This window comes from Camelus dromedarius, chromosome 13 (genome assembly GCF_036321535.1).
Source record: "Camelus dromedarius isolate mCamDro1 chromosome 13, mCamDro1.pat, whole genome shotgun sequence".
NCBI classification, from domain to species: Eukaryota; Metazoa; Chordata; class Mammalia; order Artiodactyla; family Camelidae; genus Camelus; species Camelus dromedarius.
Window position 1 is genome coordinate 2,518,255 of NC_087448.1, and position 19,456 is coordinate 2,537,710.

Here is a 19,456-nt window from a genome sequence, read left to right on the forward strand (position 1 = left end):
ATCTGAATTCGCCAGTGCAGTGGAACCGACAAAAAGGGAGCCGTTGATGGAGAAAGACGGAAAGTCCAAGTCAATCTTACAGTATAAAAAGGTGAGAAAAAGGAGGCAGTTGTTGGGGTAAGGAGCAATGACCTGGGAGAAAACTGTGGGCCTCCAGCTGTTCTCTCAGCCACCTTGGCCAGACTGCGTGTCCCTTTGGAATGTGACAGGAGCGTGGGGAATACAGAAATGAAATACGGTACATTGGTACCCTGTGTTTCTTCGGCTTCTGAACAGCACAGACTTTTTGTTAGGATGGAAATCAGTCTATGAAAAGAAATCAATCTGTCAATATGTTCTTGTTTTTCTCCACCGCCAAGGAACTCAGCTTGTTTTGAAAAGCCAGAAGGAACATGGGCTGCCTCTTATAATGGAGTGCTCCCCGGCAGTTCACCCTCTGGACGGCACAGTTTCCTGAGCGACGGCCTGAGCCCCTGAGCTTGCCTGACCGCGGAGAGGTGGTGAAGGAGCCTGCCTCGATGAGATGTGCTTTCTCCGGTGCCTTCGAAGTTGCACTGCTCCTGGCTGTGGAGAGCCGGTCAGGAAGGGGAACCCACAGGGGTGCACGCGGGCCAGAGGGACATAATTCTGGGACAGAGATCTCAGGGGTGCAGGCCAGTCCAGCACCCTCCTTAGCTCATGCCTGGGGAGCTCTGTGAACCACGCTGGTTTGCCTGGACAAATACACTGCTTGGCAGTTTCCAAGCCCCCCGAGAGTTTGGGGAGTAAATCAAGACGGGGTACTCTAACTCCTATGCAGTGGTTTACTGAAAAAAAGAGTAGCCTAAATGTGTCTTCTGTCTACAATTTCCTCTCCCTTTGAGTCCCATTCCACCCTGGCCTTCTCATCTGAAGGAAGGAAAAAAGAATTTATATCAAGCTGTGGGGTAGTCTTGCCAGAGCCAGTAGACTCAATTGTTCAAAGCTCTCGGGTTTGTGTAAAAAGAAAAAAGAAAAAAACAAACATGAGAAACAAAATCCTAAAACCTCCAGCAATTTGAAACACACAGTAAATGAGTGACAATATTTATCTTTTGGAAAAGACCTTTCAATAAAGACTTAGAGGAAAAACAAAAGAAAAATAATCATTTGGTATATTTCCCCAACATATTGGCTTTTTAATTGTCAGTGTATGCATTTCGGCTTCCGCCAAGAAATCTGCATCCCTGCTTATTACCAAGGATTGAGCATCACCAGGGAAGTCTGTTACTATGGCAAACGCTTCCATCAGAGGAGGAATGTAAATGAGAGTAACTCACAAGATGTACAGCTGAGACACGAAGGCAACGAAAAACGTCCTTGCTGGGGCCCTAACGTTTTAAAGGCGATGGTGACAATTAAATATTTAGCAGTGACTTATTAGGTAAGCAACCCTACTGTGAGAATGGTGGGACGTCCAAAGGCAAAAGTGGGGCCTCTTTCTTGGTCTCAAGGACCTTGCATCCTAACTGAGGGGTGCTGACGTAATCACACGAGAAGTTAAAGACAAGCTCGAAGCCACAGCAGAGGAGCACCTTGATGTAAGACTCGCCTGATGAACTGAGGGATGTGCTATTCAGATGACGGAGGCTGGAGGAGCCAGGCGAGGAGGGGCAGAGTTTGATCAAGAAAGGCCCCCTTGGGGAACGGGTGTGTGGACTTTGATTTTTAATACTAATGGTGTTGGGATGGATCTGAGAGAGAACGGAAAGGATTATGGAAAAGTTACAATGTGTATTTGAGAGTTCAGAGACAGACTGAAATAGGGAATCTGGGAAGGGAAAAGTTGGGAATCCCAGATTAAAAAGAGAAATGAGTCTGCATTTGGGGGGTCCCTTTTGGAATGCTAAGGGCTTTGGACATTATCCTATAGGAAGGGAGTAGATGCTGAAGATTTTTGGTGGGTTCTGGTTTCCCACTTCTTCCTAAACACTGTTGAATGATGACCCTCTGGCCAGACTTGCCCAGCTGGGGCTCAGACCAGGGGGAGTGCAGGAAGCCTCAACCCAGCCGTTCATGAGCTCGCCATCCAGCTCTGCACGAGTTCCTAATCTGAGGTCTACAAACACTTCCCTGAAGTGTATTATACTGTGTTTCCTGGCCACCCCTCCCATAGCTCAGCCACTCCAGAGTTTAGGCTGTTGGCCAACAAGCCTCAATCTACCCATAAATCAGCGTTCAGTGCCGGCTGCAGGATCTCCCCACAGCTCGCTGCCCACGTGCGTGAACCTGCCGGTTTGCAGGGACGCGGACTCGGCTGGTCCCGGCTCACGCCGTGCTGACCGCCGTGGGCAGTGCCGGGCTTCCGTGTGATGGGCTTGCACACGCCCCAGACTCTGCACCTGTCTTCAGACCATCTCCTGGTTGCTGCTCAGCTCTCCAGACTCATTTCCCAAGTGCTAGAAAAGCCACATCTCCGTCCTGCTTCCACAGCTGTATGCTGAGACCTAGTGGATACTCTGTCTCCACCTGGAATCTCGGTTCAGTTCTTCCCCACCCAGCCCGTCTCCACGCCAGCCAGACACGGGCAAGGAATATGATTTGTAAAGTGATGCACTGGGCATTAAATTTGCTATTGTGTAAAATACGTTAGAAGAAAAAATGTTAGCAAGGAAACTAATTAAGAGGGTTTCAAGGTACCACAAGGTAAAAAGACCCGGACAATGCAGATGGTACTGGACGAGAGGGAAAGGGGTTGACATGAGATAGATGGAAAAAATGGACCAGGGTTGGTGACTTCTTGACCCTAAGAAACAAACAGAGCGGACTGAAGAGCTTCTGGTGGGGGAGATGGGGAGGCTGTGGGCCCTATTAACAGAAATAAGGAAACAGAGGGACATTTAACATTCCTACCCAAGGATGGGTGGGTTGAATTTAAACACTTAAGTCAAAATGGAACTTTTGCTCAATGTCTTAGAGTCAGAAATGTTGCTAGTGGGAGATTTTGCTACTGAGAAATATATAGGAACAAACCGGTGAGTGATAAAGAAATTAGCTTAGGGCGATGTTAACATTTAAGCAGAAGTTAGAGGGAGGAAGAGGAAGAAAGTCAGTAAAGAGAAGTAACAGCCAAAGAGGTCACGACTGAGCAAGGTAACTCAGGGTCACAGAGGTCAAATAAATAGCTCAGAATTTAAAAAGAAGTACGGTGGTCGTGTCAAATGTGTCAAAGGCACTTGGGAAGTTGTGAACGAGAGAGAAGAAACTCAGAAGTGGGAGCGAGGCGTTCACAGATGCCCACTGGTGCAGTCTCTCTCCAGTGGTGGAGACAGAAGCCAGACCCAGCTAGCCAGGAAGGCAATAATTATAAACCATTCTAGAAGTTTGCAGCTAGGTTTGGGTGCTCGTTGAGAAGTCTGGCAGCCACGAGAATGCAGGCTTCTGCGCTGCGTGGGGGAGCACTTACCAAGGCTGGAGAGACGCAGGGTAAGGACATGTCTATTCAGAAGAGGGGAGGGAGACGGAGCTCAGTCCATGCCTCTCAGCCTGTTGCGTGGATAAGTTAGAAGTGGAATCATTTACCTGGAAGGGAGGTGGAGGACTAGGGGCTTAAACTGGGGGAAATTGTGGGTAGGGTCATGATAGGCTGAGTTAAGGGAAAAAGGCAAGGTACAACACAGACAGGAAGCCGTGAGCTGTAAGGGCCAATTGAAAGTAGAGAGCATACAAGTGCAGTGAGTTCGGGGAGCTTTGTGAGAACGAGGCAACGGAGCCCAGGAGCGGAATGGAAGACAGAGATGGGGTCGGAGCAAAGGTGGACATGGCTGAGGTTCAGGGGCGAGGCAAGTCCGCGTCGGTAAAAGCTGAAGTAGCTGCCCATTCTGTCCGGTCTGGATACAGCTGGAAGCTCAGGAGGCTGCAGAAGGACAGGGAGCTCCCGGGAAGGCAGACATGCAGGCCTGCCCTGGGGCAGGAGGCAGGAGCAGGAACTCAGGGGAAGCTGAGTGGGTCAGAGGCGGGGCTGCACTGCTCCCTGGCCGGCGTGGAGTATTTGGAAGGATCTGTGGAATCTGCAGCCAAGAAACACGTCCGTGGAGGCACCCACTACTCCCATTTTAAAACCAGCCTTGGCACTGTGACACTCTGGGCCGGGTCATCTCCTGTTGTGGGACCATCCTGTACATTGTAGAACCGCTTCCCTGGTTTCTACCCGCCAGACACAGCAGAGCCACCAGTGGTGATCCCAGAAATGCCTCTAGAATTGCCACGTGTCCCCAGCAGGGGAGGAGGGCTGTGAAACCCCCCCAGGGGGTTGAGAACCTCAGGGACAGACAATGAAGGACTTTAAGGAACAAGAAAAGTAACCCAGCAAAGAAGCGGTCTACATGCAAAGGGAGTCAGCAAGCACAAGCGAGGGGCCGAATGAGCGGACGCGTGTGGTTTATATGCGCGGTGAGATACCGTTCAGCTTGAGAAAGGACGGGAATTCGGGTGAAGGTGGCAACGTGGGGAGCCTGGGAGGCGTGACGCTAAATGAGATAAGCCAGACACAGAAGGGCAAATACTGTGTGATTCTGTTCCTATGAGGGTCCTAACCTAGCGGGGCTGGATTCATAGAGACAGAGTAGAATAGGGGTGGCCAGGGGCTGGGCGGGGTAAGGGCAGTTAGCAGTTGATGGGGACAGAGCTTCAGCTCAGGAAGATGACAGCATTCTGGAGGTGCAGAGTGACGGCTGGACAACCACGCGGCTGCACTTCATGCCGCCGAGCTCCACACTTGAACGTGGTTAAAATGGCAGGCGGTAATGTCACGTGGACTTGGCCGCAGCCCAAACACGCTGGCAAGTGTTGGTCAGGCAGGACGCTGCCCTGTTACGGTCTCTGATTTAATGGTTCCAGAAGGACAGTTAACGACCACAGTGGTGTTTGAAGAGAGAGGAGCAGAACAGTCACATATTGGCCAGAGGCGGGAGGGGCGAGTTGGCTTCTGTTGTATCTGTCGCCATAACAGAACACCGCGGGCAAGGCGGCTGTGACGGCAGAGATGAATCGTCCCAGTCCGGAGGCTGGAAGCCCGAGACCGAGGTTCCTGCCGGGCCGGCTTGCAGGGACGGCTCCCCTCCCGGCTTGCCGGCGGCCGCCTTCTCGCCAGTCCTCACAGGGGCTTTTCACTGCCCACACGCTCCTGGTGTCTGTTCCTCTTCTTGTAAGGACACCAGTCCCGGCAGGTCAGGGTCTCACGCTTGGAAGCTGCTTTATCCTTGATCGCCTTCTTAAAGGGCCCATCTCCAAACAGCGGCATGCGGGTTAGGGCTTCCGCGTACGAGTCTTGGAGGACGCAGCTGGGTCCCCATCAGCTTCCTGTCTGTTAAGTCTGGACAGAGGGCAAAGGCCAGCTGGGGAGGACCCTGCAGCGGGAGCTCCAAGTGCGTTCCTGAGCGAGGCGCAGGCGTCCCTCGGGGAAGGGGTGCTGGGGCGCGGTGATGAGGAGGGCGGATGCGGCCAGAAAAGTGGCCGCCATCCAAGGGAGTGGCAACAACAGGCTTGGACAGGAGCCGTCATGAGAACAAAATGTCACCAGTAAAACACGAACCTGGTTTATGACCTCCGGAATAGATGACGCCAAGGATTGTTTACACAGCAGAGAACAGCGTGAGCTCTGTGAGTATTCACAATGCCCTGAATGTATAACTCCAGGGAGAGCAGAATAACCCCCTATCTCCCAGCACTAGCACGCGCTGATAAGTAGGAGATGGCCTTCCCTCGGAAAGCCCTGAGGGAGAGTTCTGCGTCGCAGGCGTCAGACCTGAGTTAAGCCCCGGCCAGCGAGACTGAGAACGTTGAAAACAGCACCCTTCGCTGGTCCAGCGCTTTTCCCCTGTTTGTTCTGAAAGCCTGATCTTTTGAGGTTTGCGCTCTCATGCAGCTACGTTGAAGTAAGTGGCATTTAGCTCTTCAGCGTGATGAAATGCTGGACATGGTTTACACCAGATTTAATCGCCCCTGCAAGTAACATCAACGCTCCGTCCTTTGGCGCGAAGCTGGACTGCAGCTTGGCGGAGTCCGTCCTCTGGTCACTCCGGGGACGGACGGGGTCCCTGCAGGATCGACCTGACTGGCACTGATTGTGAAGGTGGGAACTGCTGGGCTGCAGCAAAGTCCACTTTGGGTGGTCCTCTTGCTACAATCACAATCTAAACGTACGTTTTAAAATACAAATTAAAATCAAAACCACAATTAAAGAGAAACATGGTGTCAAAAGATTCTCTGCTTTTCTTTTCTAAGCAGACGGCCGAAGCAGCGAACGTGAACATTCTAGCGCGGGGAGGGGCTCCGTGAGTGGGGGACCCGGGCTGGGGGTTTTCCTCCCTTCACTCTTGGACCCAGCATTTACTGGTCCACCTGGACCATTTCCTCTCTCTTGCATAAGCCACCTCAGCTGCCGTGAGAGACAGTTGACCTGGCTTCTCTCACTGGCGCTGCTGGGTCCCCCGTGGTGGGTTCCTCCGTCTTCACGGCCCATGACTCAGGGGTTGTCCTCGTGGGCTGCCTCTTCGCCACATCTCTTTAAACCTTTTCTGATTCGTCTTTTGCTTTCCCAACTCTTGCTTATCAACTCAGGGACATCTTCCTTCCTCCTCTTCATTTCCACAGATCCCACCTACCAGGGAGGCTGGATTCCTGGAACCGAAGACCTGTGTCTCCTAGTCTGTCACCCTTAGAGACAGAAAAATGCACTCACACCATCCTGACAGCTGGCTTTCCAGGCTTCTCCTTCATCCTGTCAGGCCAGCGAGTCTCTGCAGCCACGCCTCCTCCCTTCTTTGTTCCTCAATTCCAGTGACGCTGGGAACACTGTCCGTCAAGTTACAGAAGCTCTTGGAAAAACCCATGAACAGCACATACACGTGCAAAGTGGCGGCTTTAGCTTATTTGCTCTCTTTTCCTAAAACACCGAGCGACGATGAGCTAGAGGCTGCCGCTGTATCGCTCACGTTCTCTGTAGACTGAGCTTCTCAAGGGCAAGGTTAAATTTTTAAATCTTGGCGCATTCAAGCCTCCAGGAGCTAGCACGGGGCATGGCACACATTAGGTGCTCAGTGATCTTTGTAGAGCCAAATATTTTGTTGTTGCTTTGAACAGAGTGATTCAAGCCCAGCTCACGTGAATGAAAGACAATATTTAAGTAGCATCCAAATAAAGACAGACAGTCTCTCTCCAAGAGTATCAGTAAAGGAACAGGAAAATCGATGACAATGCAGTCCAGGGACAGTCTGCACACAAGATGACATCAGTGCTCATCGAAGCTTGGCTTTTGGTGAGAAAACTCACCTGACTTCACTCACTCTGAGGCTCAGAGCCCTGAGCTCAGTGAATGGTAAACAGGGTAAGTGGTCAACAGACGCCTCCGGGGAAGGTGGAGGGAAGGGATGGCCGCTGGTGGTACACGGGGCCCCCTCAAGCAGTGGAGTTCGCTGGGGCTCACATGTACTTAAAGGCTGCAGACCCGGCCCCAACGGGAACCCGTGACGTCTGGGTTTAGGTCACAGCCGTCACCATCCTTTCCAAAACCAAAAAAGTTAGAAACTCTAAATCTTCCTTTTGTAAATTATGACTTTGTGTTTAATTGCTGGGAACATTACACACTCTGCCAATAGCTGACTACAAAATTGTTATCAATCAGAAATCAAGCACACAGCTCCTCAGTGACCACGCACTACTGGCTGTTGCCGGCTACGCCCAATTCGGTTCAGGCTGCCGGCCACGGGCTGACGAACGAGCACAGCCCCATTTTCATTCAACAGGAAAAGTTTATTATTACAACTAAAACTGTCAAAGTAATGTTTATAAATCTAAACACAGGATTAGGGCAAAGGAGCCCTAGCAGGTCTGAGGGTCCACGTCTAAATCAATAATATCGTGCGACCCCAGTGACCAGTCAGACATGGAGCAGAAGGTCAGGTTTGCTGCTGCACATGAAACCACGAGCCATCAAATATAATTTAGTGTCACAAAAGACATGTGGCAGGCATAATAGAGCTAATTCCCCTCCTCTGATCAGAGAAGAGGCAGGAATTCAATTATTGCTGCGCTCACCAGAAAACAGCGTGCCAGAGAATAGGCGTCTCTCCCACGGGAAGACACAGAGATGCAAAGGTGGTGGTGGCGGAGTCACACAACAGAATAGGAACCTGATGGAGGGAGAGAGCCTGAATCCTAGTTCGCTCTGTTCTCCGTCCCGCTGGCTGGACTTGGGCACCACTGGGCTTCTCCTGGGCTCCGCGTGGTCCTGTGTGAAATCCGGGAATAGGCGTCACAGAGCAACTCACAGCACCCCGGGGGGCCCACAGCGTGTCTGTCAGGTTCCTAGGGCTGTGGGAGCAAAGCACTACAGGTCGGGCAGCTCAGAGCAACCGGACTTTATGGTCTCCGAGTTCTGGCGGCTGGAAGGCCAACGTCAAAGGCTCAGCAGAGCTGTGTCTCTCTGAAGGCACGAGGGAAGGCGGAATCTTCCCCTGCCTTGTCGCGGTGTCCCCCGGCAGTCCTCGGGCTTCCAGGCTGGGAGAGCATCCCCCACGTGTGTCCCCTCTGTGTCTCTCTGCTCCTCTTCTTACAAGGACACTTGGATTTAGGTCCAGCATGACCTCATCTTAATTCACCTGTTCCATTCAGATAAGGTCATACCCTGAGGTTCTGGTTGGATGTGAATGGGGGGGGCATCACATGGGCCGCCCTCGGGAATCCAGGTGGGCGCCGTGCACAGGCTGCAGGGACCTGGGAGATGCTGAACACTGGAAGCCGCCGATTTCCGCCTGCTCATTCAGCCCTGGCAGAGCCGGCAGGCCGCAGAGACCACCCGAGGAGGCGGGGGGGGGGGTGTGGGACAGGGCTTCCCTCGCGCCCTCCTTCTTCCTGGAACCCCAGACACTCGGGCTCTGGCTGCCCTGGGTGCTCTCTGGGCGCTTTTACACGGCTGTGCTCTGGTTTTCGTTTTGGTGCTTTATTCAGCTTTCAGAGTTGTTCTTGGAAAGGCTGTCCTTTACACAAGCTCCTTGTGGCTGGGGAAGACGTCTGCCGTCTTCCTCATCTCTGCAGTCCGTCCTGCTTGCCATCTGTCTTGCTGTTAGCAGGCGACAAGAAAGTACGGCATGACCTTCGCGTGCCGCGTCCCCTCTGAGCACCGCAATCCCAGGACGAGCGCCGGGACAGCCGTGCGGGTAACGTACAAGGTCCTCCCGTGATGTCCCGTCGTCTGGATGTGCCCTGTCCTCACAGCCAGCCCTGGGAGGTTAGGAACGTGGACATCACGTCCCCACTTCAAATATGGATAGATTACGACCCAAAGAGTGACGTCACCGTCCCAGTGCTGTCCTGATACGGGGAAGGCAGGCGCTTCCCACCTCCAGGCCGTGGGCGGATGATTAACTGACATCATCCAATGGCAAAACAAGGGCTGGCCGTTTAGACAGGTCGTAGCACAGGTTTTATGTGAAATTAGCTATTGACATATTTTCCTCCTGCCGCATTCTACGTCTGTCCACTTCCACTTAGTGTAGGAAGCACATAACTAGTTATGTAATATTTGTCCATTTAGTTAACTTCCGGGAGATGGGGCTTCCACTGGGAATGATAATTGATTCCTGTCCATAATTGAATTGATTTCGGAGCATTTTTCTCACTTATGGTCTAGGTAATCCGATGTCTTCGGGGCTAATGTTTCCATCTTGAGCCTCCGTTTGTTGTGAAATTTGTGAACGTAATCACAGTAAATTGCAAGCCAGCAGTTAACCTTTCTACCCCAGTTACGCAGTTTGCAAAACAGCAATAACTAGACTTTTGCTAGAAAACCAGGAAGAAAGCGAGGAGGGGAGGAAAGGAAGCAGACTAAATAGTCAGTTTGATCAGAATACGAGGAACCTGTCACGTTAAACGTACGAAAGCACTGCTTAGATGTGCATAGTGTTACCACATGAAGGTACTTACAGGAACTAACATTGTGTTAAAAACGGCGTGTACTCATTACATGACTGAATTGTAAAGGCAAGAAAAAGGTCATTGACAGTTAGCGATGCTCTTCCTATTGTGACCAGAGAAGAAGTACCCAGACCTGAGGACAGCCCTCGCAGCTGATGGATGTTGTGTGTGAGCGGCACCCCGCCTAACCTCCCCGCGGAAGAGCCTGGCGAAGGGGCGCTGTCGGGGGGAGGGGGTTTCATGGGGGCAAACACTAGTGTGTCTCTGCAATGACTTCAGCCTTTTTCCTGTGACTGGAGAAACTGTCCTCTGCACAACTTTTCCCCAAATGGGACACTCGCCACGTGTGGCTCGCCAGGTGATGTGAGGTGCTTTGGGGTAGCTGGTGATGTTTTATTCACATAGCTGCTTCCTGTGTATGGCAGGTGATATGATAACGTGGTAACACGGCAATGAACACAGAGACTCAGTTTAAAGCAGCCTTACCTAAAGCATGAAGGAGATAAAGGAAATACTAATAGTTGAGGTGTAGAAGTCACAGGGCGCTGCACAGAGGACCGAGCTGGGGAGACCGTGCTTCATCCCATTCCCGGGTGGTGCGGGGCTGGCCAGCCCCGCGTGGCGCAGACTGATGAAAAAGATCCTGACGTTGGCAATCTGCGCTCTCCTAGGGGCCGACGAGGAGTCCTTGGGTCCCCCCTAGTTTTTAAGCATCATTTACCTGTATTATGGGACACCCTCCCACTGTTGGAGGAGGTACCATCCGCTGTCTTAAGGGTCCATGGTCTGGAATTCAAGAAGGCATCCAGAACTATTTCTGGTGCTTTGCTTTAGAGCAGAGTTTACCTGCAAGGGAAGAACTGTACATGTTTCATCCAATCATACTGCAAAGACTCTACCACTGACTTTTTTAAAAGACTATTTGTCAGATCAGTTTGAGGTTCGCAGCAAAACTGAGCAGAGGGCAGGGATTTATACCATATGCCTCCTCCCCTTCACAGGCACAGACCTCCTCTTCTCAGCTTCCCTCTGGACGGTACATTGGTTACAACGGACGCATCAGAATCACCCACAGTCATAGTTTGCACGCAAGTTCGCTTGTGGTGCTGTGCATTCTGTGGTTTGGATAAATGCATAAGGCCATGTATCCACCCCTGCCATACCGCACAGAGTCGTCGCACTGCCCTAAAAACCCCCCGCGCTCTGCCTGCTCATCACGCCTGTCCCCGTAACCCCTCAGCAGCCGCTGGTCTTTTTCCCACCTCCGTGGCTTTGCTCTCCCCAGGGCGCGGCAGGGCTGGAAAGCACGGAGCGTTTCCAGACTGGCTTCTTGCACGTAGTGTGCATGTAACATTCCTCCACGTCTCTTCATGCCTCTGTGTGCTCGCTAATATTCCACTGGCTGGAAGTGCCCCACTGACTTTTAACAAACTTGAAAAAAAATGACACACAGAAAAGAAATTCGGGGCCAGAGATACAACTTGAAGTGATTTTTTTCCTTAAGAAATCGTATCTTTTGCTATTTATCAGGCCAGCTTCTGTTCAGCTCTTTGACTTTTGTGCTGTACTTTTTGTTTTGTGCTATTATGTTCCTTGTGATTTAACAGAAGACAGGCAAGAAGAGAAAGAGAGAACCATGGGGAACTTTCAGCATGAGGTTTCATCCCCTTAGACTGTGGACTGACGCTGGAGACTGGGCGTGGGGAGCCCCGTGGCGTTTGGTGACGTTCGGGAGGTCAGTGGAGACAGGAAAGTGACAGATGACAAACATGACACCGGAGTGCCAACATCTTATTCATTCAGCCTCGGGCTCCCAGAGGGCCCCATGGCTCCGTCTTCCTCCGGGGCGCAGATCAGGGTCCAAACAGAGAATGAACAGAGTTGTCAACACGCAGAGTCAGATCACTTAGCAGAAGAAGCCCCGTCGTGGTTGTGGTGCTTTCCTCAAGAGCAGGCTGGGCTCTCGATGCGCACGCTCACTCAAATATCCATTAGCCTCCAGCGGCGCGCACGGCTCGCGGCCTCTCCTGCCTGGCCTCTTCCCTAGGCTCGTGCCTTGACTGATCGGATTTCCGTCCCCAGGAGACGGCTGTTTCTCTGTTGCTACCTGCCTCCCAAACTCGCTTATAATCCAGATGAGAAGCTGACAATGTTTTATTTACACTGTGATTTATTCGGAATTGCATCTTGAATTTTACTGAGCGCACACGTGGTTTTGGGGTGTACTGTCCCTTTGAATCGTGCATAATGTGCTGGTGCGGGTTTTTAAAAAAAAATTTAAGAGGGCTGCTTCCTTCCTCATAGTCAACGAGCCAGGGTTTCTACCTGGCTTGTCAGTTTTGTACATTGGATTATGGAATGTGCTTGTAACTGAGGTATGAAATAAGTAAGAAACTTAAAATACACAAAAACCACGGACAAGTCTGGGCTTCTGGTGTGCACACACTGGTTTTGGATGAACATGCAAATAATAACCAGGACAAATGACCAATTACTACCGAACTCAATACCAAATTGTGTGGTGAGACTTAAAGGTCATAAAGACTGAGGGGAAAAAAAACAGAGAATTCTGTGCTTTATCAGATACGATGTCTCACTGGGAGGAATGGAATGGAGCTGGTACTTAGATGAAAGCATCTGACTGGTAGATACCGTGAAGGATGGAAATCAGGGAGCAGGTGAAGGAACCGGGGCAGTAACGCGGCTCTGAGAAGGGCCATGGTGTCCGGGTGGGACGGCGCTTGTTTTTAAAGGTCTTCTCTTGAAAATTGTCGGAGGAGACCCCTTAGACGGGAGTTACAACCACGAGGGGTCCCTGCCTACCAGCGTGAGGTGCTAGCTTTGCCTGGGTAACAGCAGAGAGGGGAACTTTATTATTGGATCAATATTTTCTGACAGACAATACTGGTTTTACTGCTGGGAATTTAGAAAACACATAAAAGCATAATGGAGAAAGCAGAAGTCACTTGTAGTCTTGCCGTTGGAAAGAAGAACTATGTGCATTTCAGTGTTTATTTCTCCTGCCCCCCCTTTTGGATGTATAGAAATATATATACATATTTTTGCATAAAAATGCAATTATTCTCCATAGACTGTTAATATTCTGATTTTTAAATTAATATTATCCTATAATTATTTTCAAGTCATTATTCTTTGAAACGTGTTGAACAGCATTAATACGTTCTATGATGTTAAACTGTTCTCATATCCTTGGAATAAATTTGACTCGATGATGATGTATTATTCATGAAAAATGCTATTGGATTAAATCTGCTAATTAAAAAAAAATCTCTATACATAAGGAAAATTGGCCAGTAGTTCCTCCTTTTTTATGAGTACAATTAAAAAAAAAAAAAAAACTTCAGGCTTATATAATTGTCCCTGAATTAGTTGGGAAGCTTTTCATATTTTGCTGTGCCCTGGAAATTTTAAATACAAGTTAGACAAATATTACTGATATTGGGACTTTTGGGTCCACTGACATGCTTGGTAAAATAAACACAGAACAATCCTACTGCAATTACCTAGCCAGGTGAAGTGAAATTACCAGGACAAGAATTAATAGATAGCCAAGCTCCCAAGCAAGGAAGAAAACCCTGGAGGTTCTGGAACTAAAGGCCGCGTTGAGAATCTTCAGCAGTGATTTGGTGACCCTGTGCCCTGGACGTGGCTAGCAGAGGGGCAGCTCCAGACAATAGGTGATGCTTGATCTTAATGTAAATACAGGGATTTGAGAGCAGAGGAAGGGTCCCTACGGAGCTGGGGCTTGAAACTGATTGCCTCGCTTGGCCTTAGAGTGCCGGGCCCTTGCGCAGAGTGAGGCGCCGCATGCTCTGGACTTCAGGTTCAAGGTATGTGTTCAAAGGGATGGCGGACTTGTTTGTGTTCTGTCTGCAGTAATAATGTTAGGAGGGAGACAACGGCACACCTTCAATGTTCTGGGGATAAAATACTACCAGAGGACAACTGGGATCCAGCAAAATATCCTAAAGTAACACAGACAAAATAAACTTATTTTTGGAAAACAAACACCGAAAGATGGTTTACACCAGGACCCCCTAATTGAGGGAAATTCTAAAAGATATACTTTAAACAGAAAGGGATTCCACTTGGAACGTCTGAAATAAAAGAAAAGATAACGAGCAGAAAGTGGTAAAGGTGTAGGTTAATCTAAAAGAATACTGAGTATATGAAATAATAATTATGTTTCTTATGGGGTTAAACACACAGAAATAAGTTGCATAGCCAAAAATAACATTCCCAGCGTCACAAGCTTTAACTGTTCTGGGGTCTGTATCATCTAGGAGAGTAAACGTTTTGTTTAGCTTTAGACTTGAATACATTAATGATGCACAGTGTAATTTCCCGAGTATCAGTAAAGGAACAGAGAGAGTGCATAACTCTAAATAGAGGAAAAAAAAAGGATAAAAAAGAATCAATTTTTAAAAAAGAGAAGAAATGTACAAATTTGGAACAAGTAGAAAATATAAAATTAAGTAATAAATATAAATCACAACATATCGGCAATTGCATGCACCATAGAGGGATTATGTGCCCCAGTTATGCCATGATGATTTCAGACTAAATGAAAAAATAAATCTAACATACAGCAGATATGCATTCTAAAAGACTCAATGTTAAAGGACGGAAAATGATACTTCACGAAATCTAACCAAAGAAAAATAATGTGGCAATGTTACTATGAGATAAATTTGAAAACAAAAAGCATTACTAGATCTAGAGATTGCATTATGGTGATAAAAGCTTCAATACATCAGCCCCACCCCTCCCAAAAAAGCCCAGAATTTGTACACAACTAATAGCTTGCATGTGCCAAAATCGATAGAGCAAAAATTGACGGAAGAAATAGGTGATCACAGTGGGGAACCTTTAACACATGTCTCTCAGTAACTGACAGAACGAGCAGATCAACACAAATGAGATGGTATAGACGTGTCGGACAACACGATGAGCAGATAGACTCAGCAGGCACAGAGAGAACACTGTTTTCTTTTTTTTAACCTTTTTTTCTGGGGGTAATTATGTTTATTTATTTATTTTTAGAGGAGGTACTGGGGAGTGAACCCAGGACCTTGTGCGTGCTAAGCATGTGCTCTGCCCCTGAGCTATACCCTGCCTCCATGCATTTCCTAACCGTAGTGTACACATGTACATATGAGACACGGATGGAAAACTGATCACATGCCAGGTCGTGAAGCCAATATTAACACACTTCAGAGGACTGCATTACACGGAGTATGTTTTCTGAACACAATGCAGTTAAGCTAGAAACCAGGAACCAAAAGATAACCAGAAAATTCAGGCATGCTTAGAAGTTATGAAATACGTTACTGAAGAACACATGGGTAAAACAAAATATAATGGATAGTAGATACAATACTCTGAATGTAATGTAAATACTGCGTAACAGAACCGTGGGTGGCAAATAAACGAAAACCTAGTGGAAAACAAATAACTGTAAGGGCATTAAGGAAGAAATGGTGAACATTAATGAGCTAACATCGTCTTGAGAATTATATAAAGATCACCAAATAATTCTGATGAAATAAGAAAAAAATTGTAAATATGAGAAAAAATTAATGAAATATGAACATGTAAGAGAGTAATATCAAAATAGTTATAAAGCTGACAAAACACTGGTGAAGTTAGCAGAGAGGGAACAAAGCCCACACGCCACTGTCAGGAAGGCAGTGCGGAGACGCGACCAGGGCTGCTGCCAACATTCAAAGGCAAAACAGTAAAAAATATTGTGAACAACTTCATGGCAATACATTTGAACTTTTATTTTAAAAGGAAAAAAAATCTTCAAACTATGTAACTTGCCTGAACTGACTAAAAATAAAATGGAAACCTTGAATAGTCCTGTAATAAAGAGATTGAAAAAGTAGTAAGAAAGTTTTCCTGAACGGAAAATTGCAGCCTAAGTGGTGGCACCAGAATAACTTATCAAGCATAACGTTTGGAAAATAACAACTGTTTCCAATCTTACACCAACTTTTCCTGCTAGATTGTGGAGACACACTGCACTGTTTATTTTATGAGGTTGTCAGTGGAGCAATGCAGGCTTTGCGGAACCTTAAGCATACCAAATTCTGGAGAATTTTTATAAGAGAATAATATAAAGTTATGAATATAGAATTATTTAGTGGATATTTGATGGCGGTCCATGCAGGTGAGAATCCCTGAAGCTCACACTTCATCAGCATCTTGATAAATCTGCCTTAGAGGCTAATGAAGCTTGGGTTGATACCAAAAGCTAACAAGTGTAGTGCAATAAAGAAAAACGGAAAGCCAATCTAATACACAAACATAGATTAGACAATAACAAAATTGTAGCCAACCATATCCAATAATATCTTTAGTGAGATAATACATCACGATAAAATTGGGTCAATCTGATATGCGCAAGAATTGTTAAAACCTAGTTAACGTAGTTCCCGTCAAATATTAATATAATTTACATTACCAGATTAGGGAAAGAAGGAACCATTATCTCAATTAGATGTAGAAAAAAGTATGATAAAATGCTCACACCCTTTTGTATTAATATCGATTCATATATTTTTAAAAAGCACCTCTTGGCCAACTGGAGATAAAGTAGAGCTTCTGTTACTTCATGAGTGGCATCAAAATACAGCCTTCGGCAAACGTAATACTTAGTGACATAACTGAAAACTCCCTTTTGCGATTGCAATCTAGGCAAGAGGTCTGCGCTACCACTTCTATTCAGTCGTGTGCTGAGGGTTTTATGCAGCGAGTAACGCCAGAAAAATAAGACAGAAGAACTGGAAAGGAAAAAACGAAGTGTCATAGTTCCAATTTTCCATTTTATATGGTGATGTAAATAGAATATTCAATGCCTCTATAGATAAACTATTGAAATCAATGAAAATTTAGCTAAGTTGCTGGAGCCTGAGTAGAACTGCATTTCTATGTATCAACAGCAATTAATTGGAAAATGCTATAACAGCATGTCATTTATAAGAGCATAAAACATAATGTGCTTTCATGCAAAAGTTGTGCAAGTATCATCTAAGTACGAAATAATAAAATTTTACCAGGAAACATCAAAGAAAATCTATATAAATGGACACATAGCTAAACATTTATCTTATTAGAGGGCTCATTAAAATATTTTAATTCTCTCCTAATTGATTTACATATTTATTAAAGTCACAATCAAAATCCCTTCACTCTTTTTCTTCCTTTTTTCTTTTGAGTAGCTTCACAGCTTCCGTATGTGCCTTGAAACACAGTCTTAGAAAAACACAAAGAGAACTCGATGCTCTATTCAAAAGCTACCACAGTTAAGAGAGTGTACTGTGAGCTTTGGGCTCGAAATACAGACCAATAAAACAGAACAGCAAGCCAACAAGCAGACTTGTGCCTGTGTGGTTATTTGATACACGGCACAAATGGCATTGCAAACACATGGAGGAAAAGTCTGACTTTGCAACTAATGGTGCTGGTACAATTGAGCACCTATTTGGAAAAAAAAAAGAAAAGGAATAAGAAGAAACATGTACCCCACCCTTTATCATCAAACACAGACCTCAGTCCCAAGTCGTTAAATACTCAAAGGGGAAAATTATAAAGTTGTTTAAAGGTAATATAGGAGAAGTCTTTATGACCTCATCATGAAAGAGGATCTCCTAAGCCTGAAAGGCAATAACTATAAAAGAAAGTATAAGTAGCTTTGACAAGATTAGCATTACGAGCTCCTGTTCATCAAAAGACACTATTAAGAAACTGGCAGGTAAGTCATACTCTAGTAGAAGGTATTCACAATACAGCTAATCAGCAAAAAACTAGTGCCCAGAACATCCAAATCAGTAAGAAAAAAACAAACTGATGACCTAGCAGACAAATGGGCAAAAATCTGAACAAGGGCTTCACACACTCACAAGCCCCCTCAAATGTCCAACAAACATATTAAAATAGGCTTGATATTATAATTAATCAGAGAAATGAAAATTAAAACCAAAATGAGATACCATTAGTCAACAGCCCAATTGGGATAAAAGTGATTGTTTCTGTAAAAGGTCAAGAGTGGTAACCAACAGGCTCAGAAATTTAACAGCTATTTTGCTTACAAAGGTGCCTAAGTATCAGGATTGCTGGAAAAAATATAAGATACCCGGTTAGATTTGGCATTCAGATAAAGAACAAAACAGAAAAATGTTTAGTGTCGTTTATGCCAAATATTACATGGTATACAGTCATACTAAAAAAAATTGTTCACAGTTTATAGGGAAATTCTTATTAAACTAAATGCCCTCTATATTTTTATTCGTGAAATCTGACAGTCCTGCTCACTATCAGGGCCTGAACGACTCCCCGGGGGCATCCCCTTCTGTGTCTTTATTTCAATGCAAACATCAGCACCCAGGCTGAGATTTGTTCCCCTTTTCCATCCTTGATTCTTCTCTCCCTTCGCAAAGGGCTGTGGTACACATTTCTTCATTCCTTAGGCATCTCCACCTAAATGTGTCTAAGAACAAGCTCATCCTCTTGTCCCTAAAACAAGACAATGCTTCACCCCCGAATTTCCTTATTTATGTCAAGGGTGCTGTCTTGGGATTTTTTGTTGTAAGTGACAGAAACTCAGTTGGACCAAATGTAGTCAAATGACAGTTTCTGGCCTCGTGGGGTGAACCAGCCTGCAGGGCGAAGGCAGTGGGGCCTCAGGGATGATGGCACTGCATCAGCACTGCTCCCCACCCCTGCCCTCCCCGGAGGGCAGCCTCACTGTCTGGACTCGCAGGGCTCCTATGTGGTCAGCCTGGGCTGCACTCAGGCTCAGCCACTTCATAGCACAGCCCTTGCACGAGTTCCTGATTCTTTTTGTGCCCCAGTCTCCTCACTGGCAGCCTAAGTTTTGTTTCCTTTCTTACGTAGGACTTGATGTAGGTTCTAAATATTTATTTTCACCCCCATAATATATGCATGTTTAAACAAAATCAAATAGGAGTAAAGATGTATAGCAAAACCCAGCAGCTCCCTGCTCCGCCCTCTCCCCCAGGAGTGAGCACTTCCAGGCCTTGTCGTGGTGTCCCCTGTGTCCCCTGCTTGTTTACCTCCTCCATACGCTTGCAATCTTGATTCTTCACTTACTAATTTAGGACATGGTCTGTTTTCCTTCTGCTGTGATGGGCGAGCTCCCACAGGCTCCCTGAGCGCTCACACCCTCACACTGGCCTTCTACCCCAAGGCACGCAGGTCAGGAAGGCTGTTTACATCTGCACAGGGGCAGCCATTCTTTGCAGAGCCAAGCAGTGTACTATGATCACATTTCCTTTCGTACATTACCCCTCAAACTGGAGAGACATGCCTCATTTTTATCCTCATTTGCATCGAATTCTATCTCCAGGCCTTTGCACGTCCTGAAATGTCATCATTTTTCCTTTGCACTTGATATTGTGACTAATTTCAGAACTACGAATTGAAGACTATTTTCTCTCAGAGTTCTAAATGCGTCACTCCGTTTTTCTTTTAGTACCCA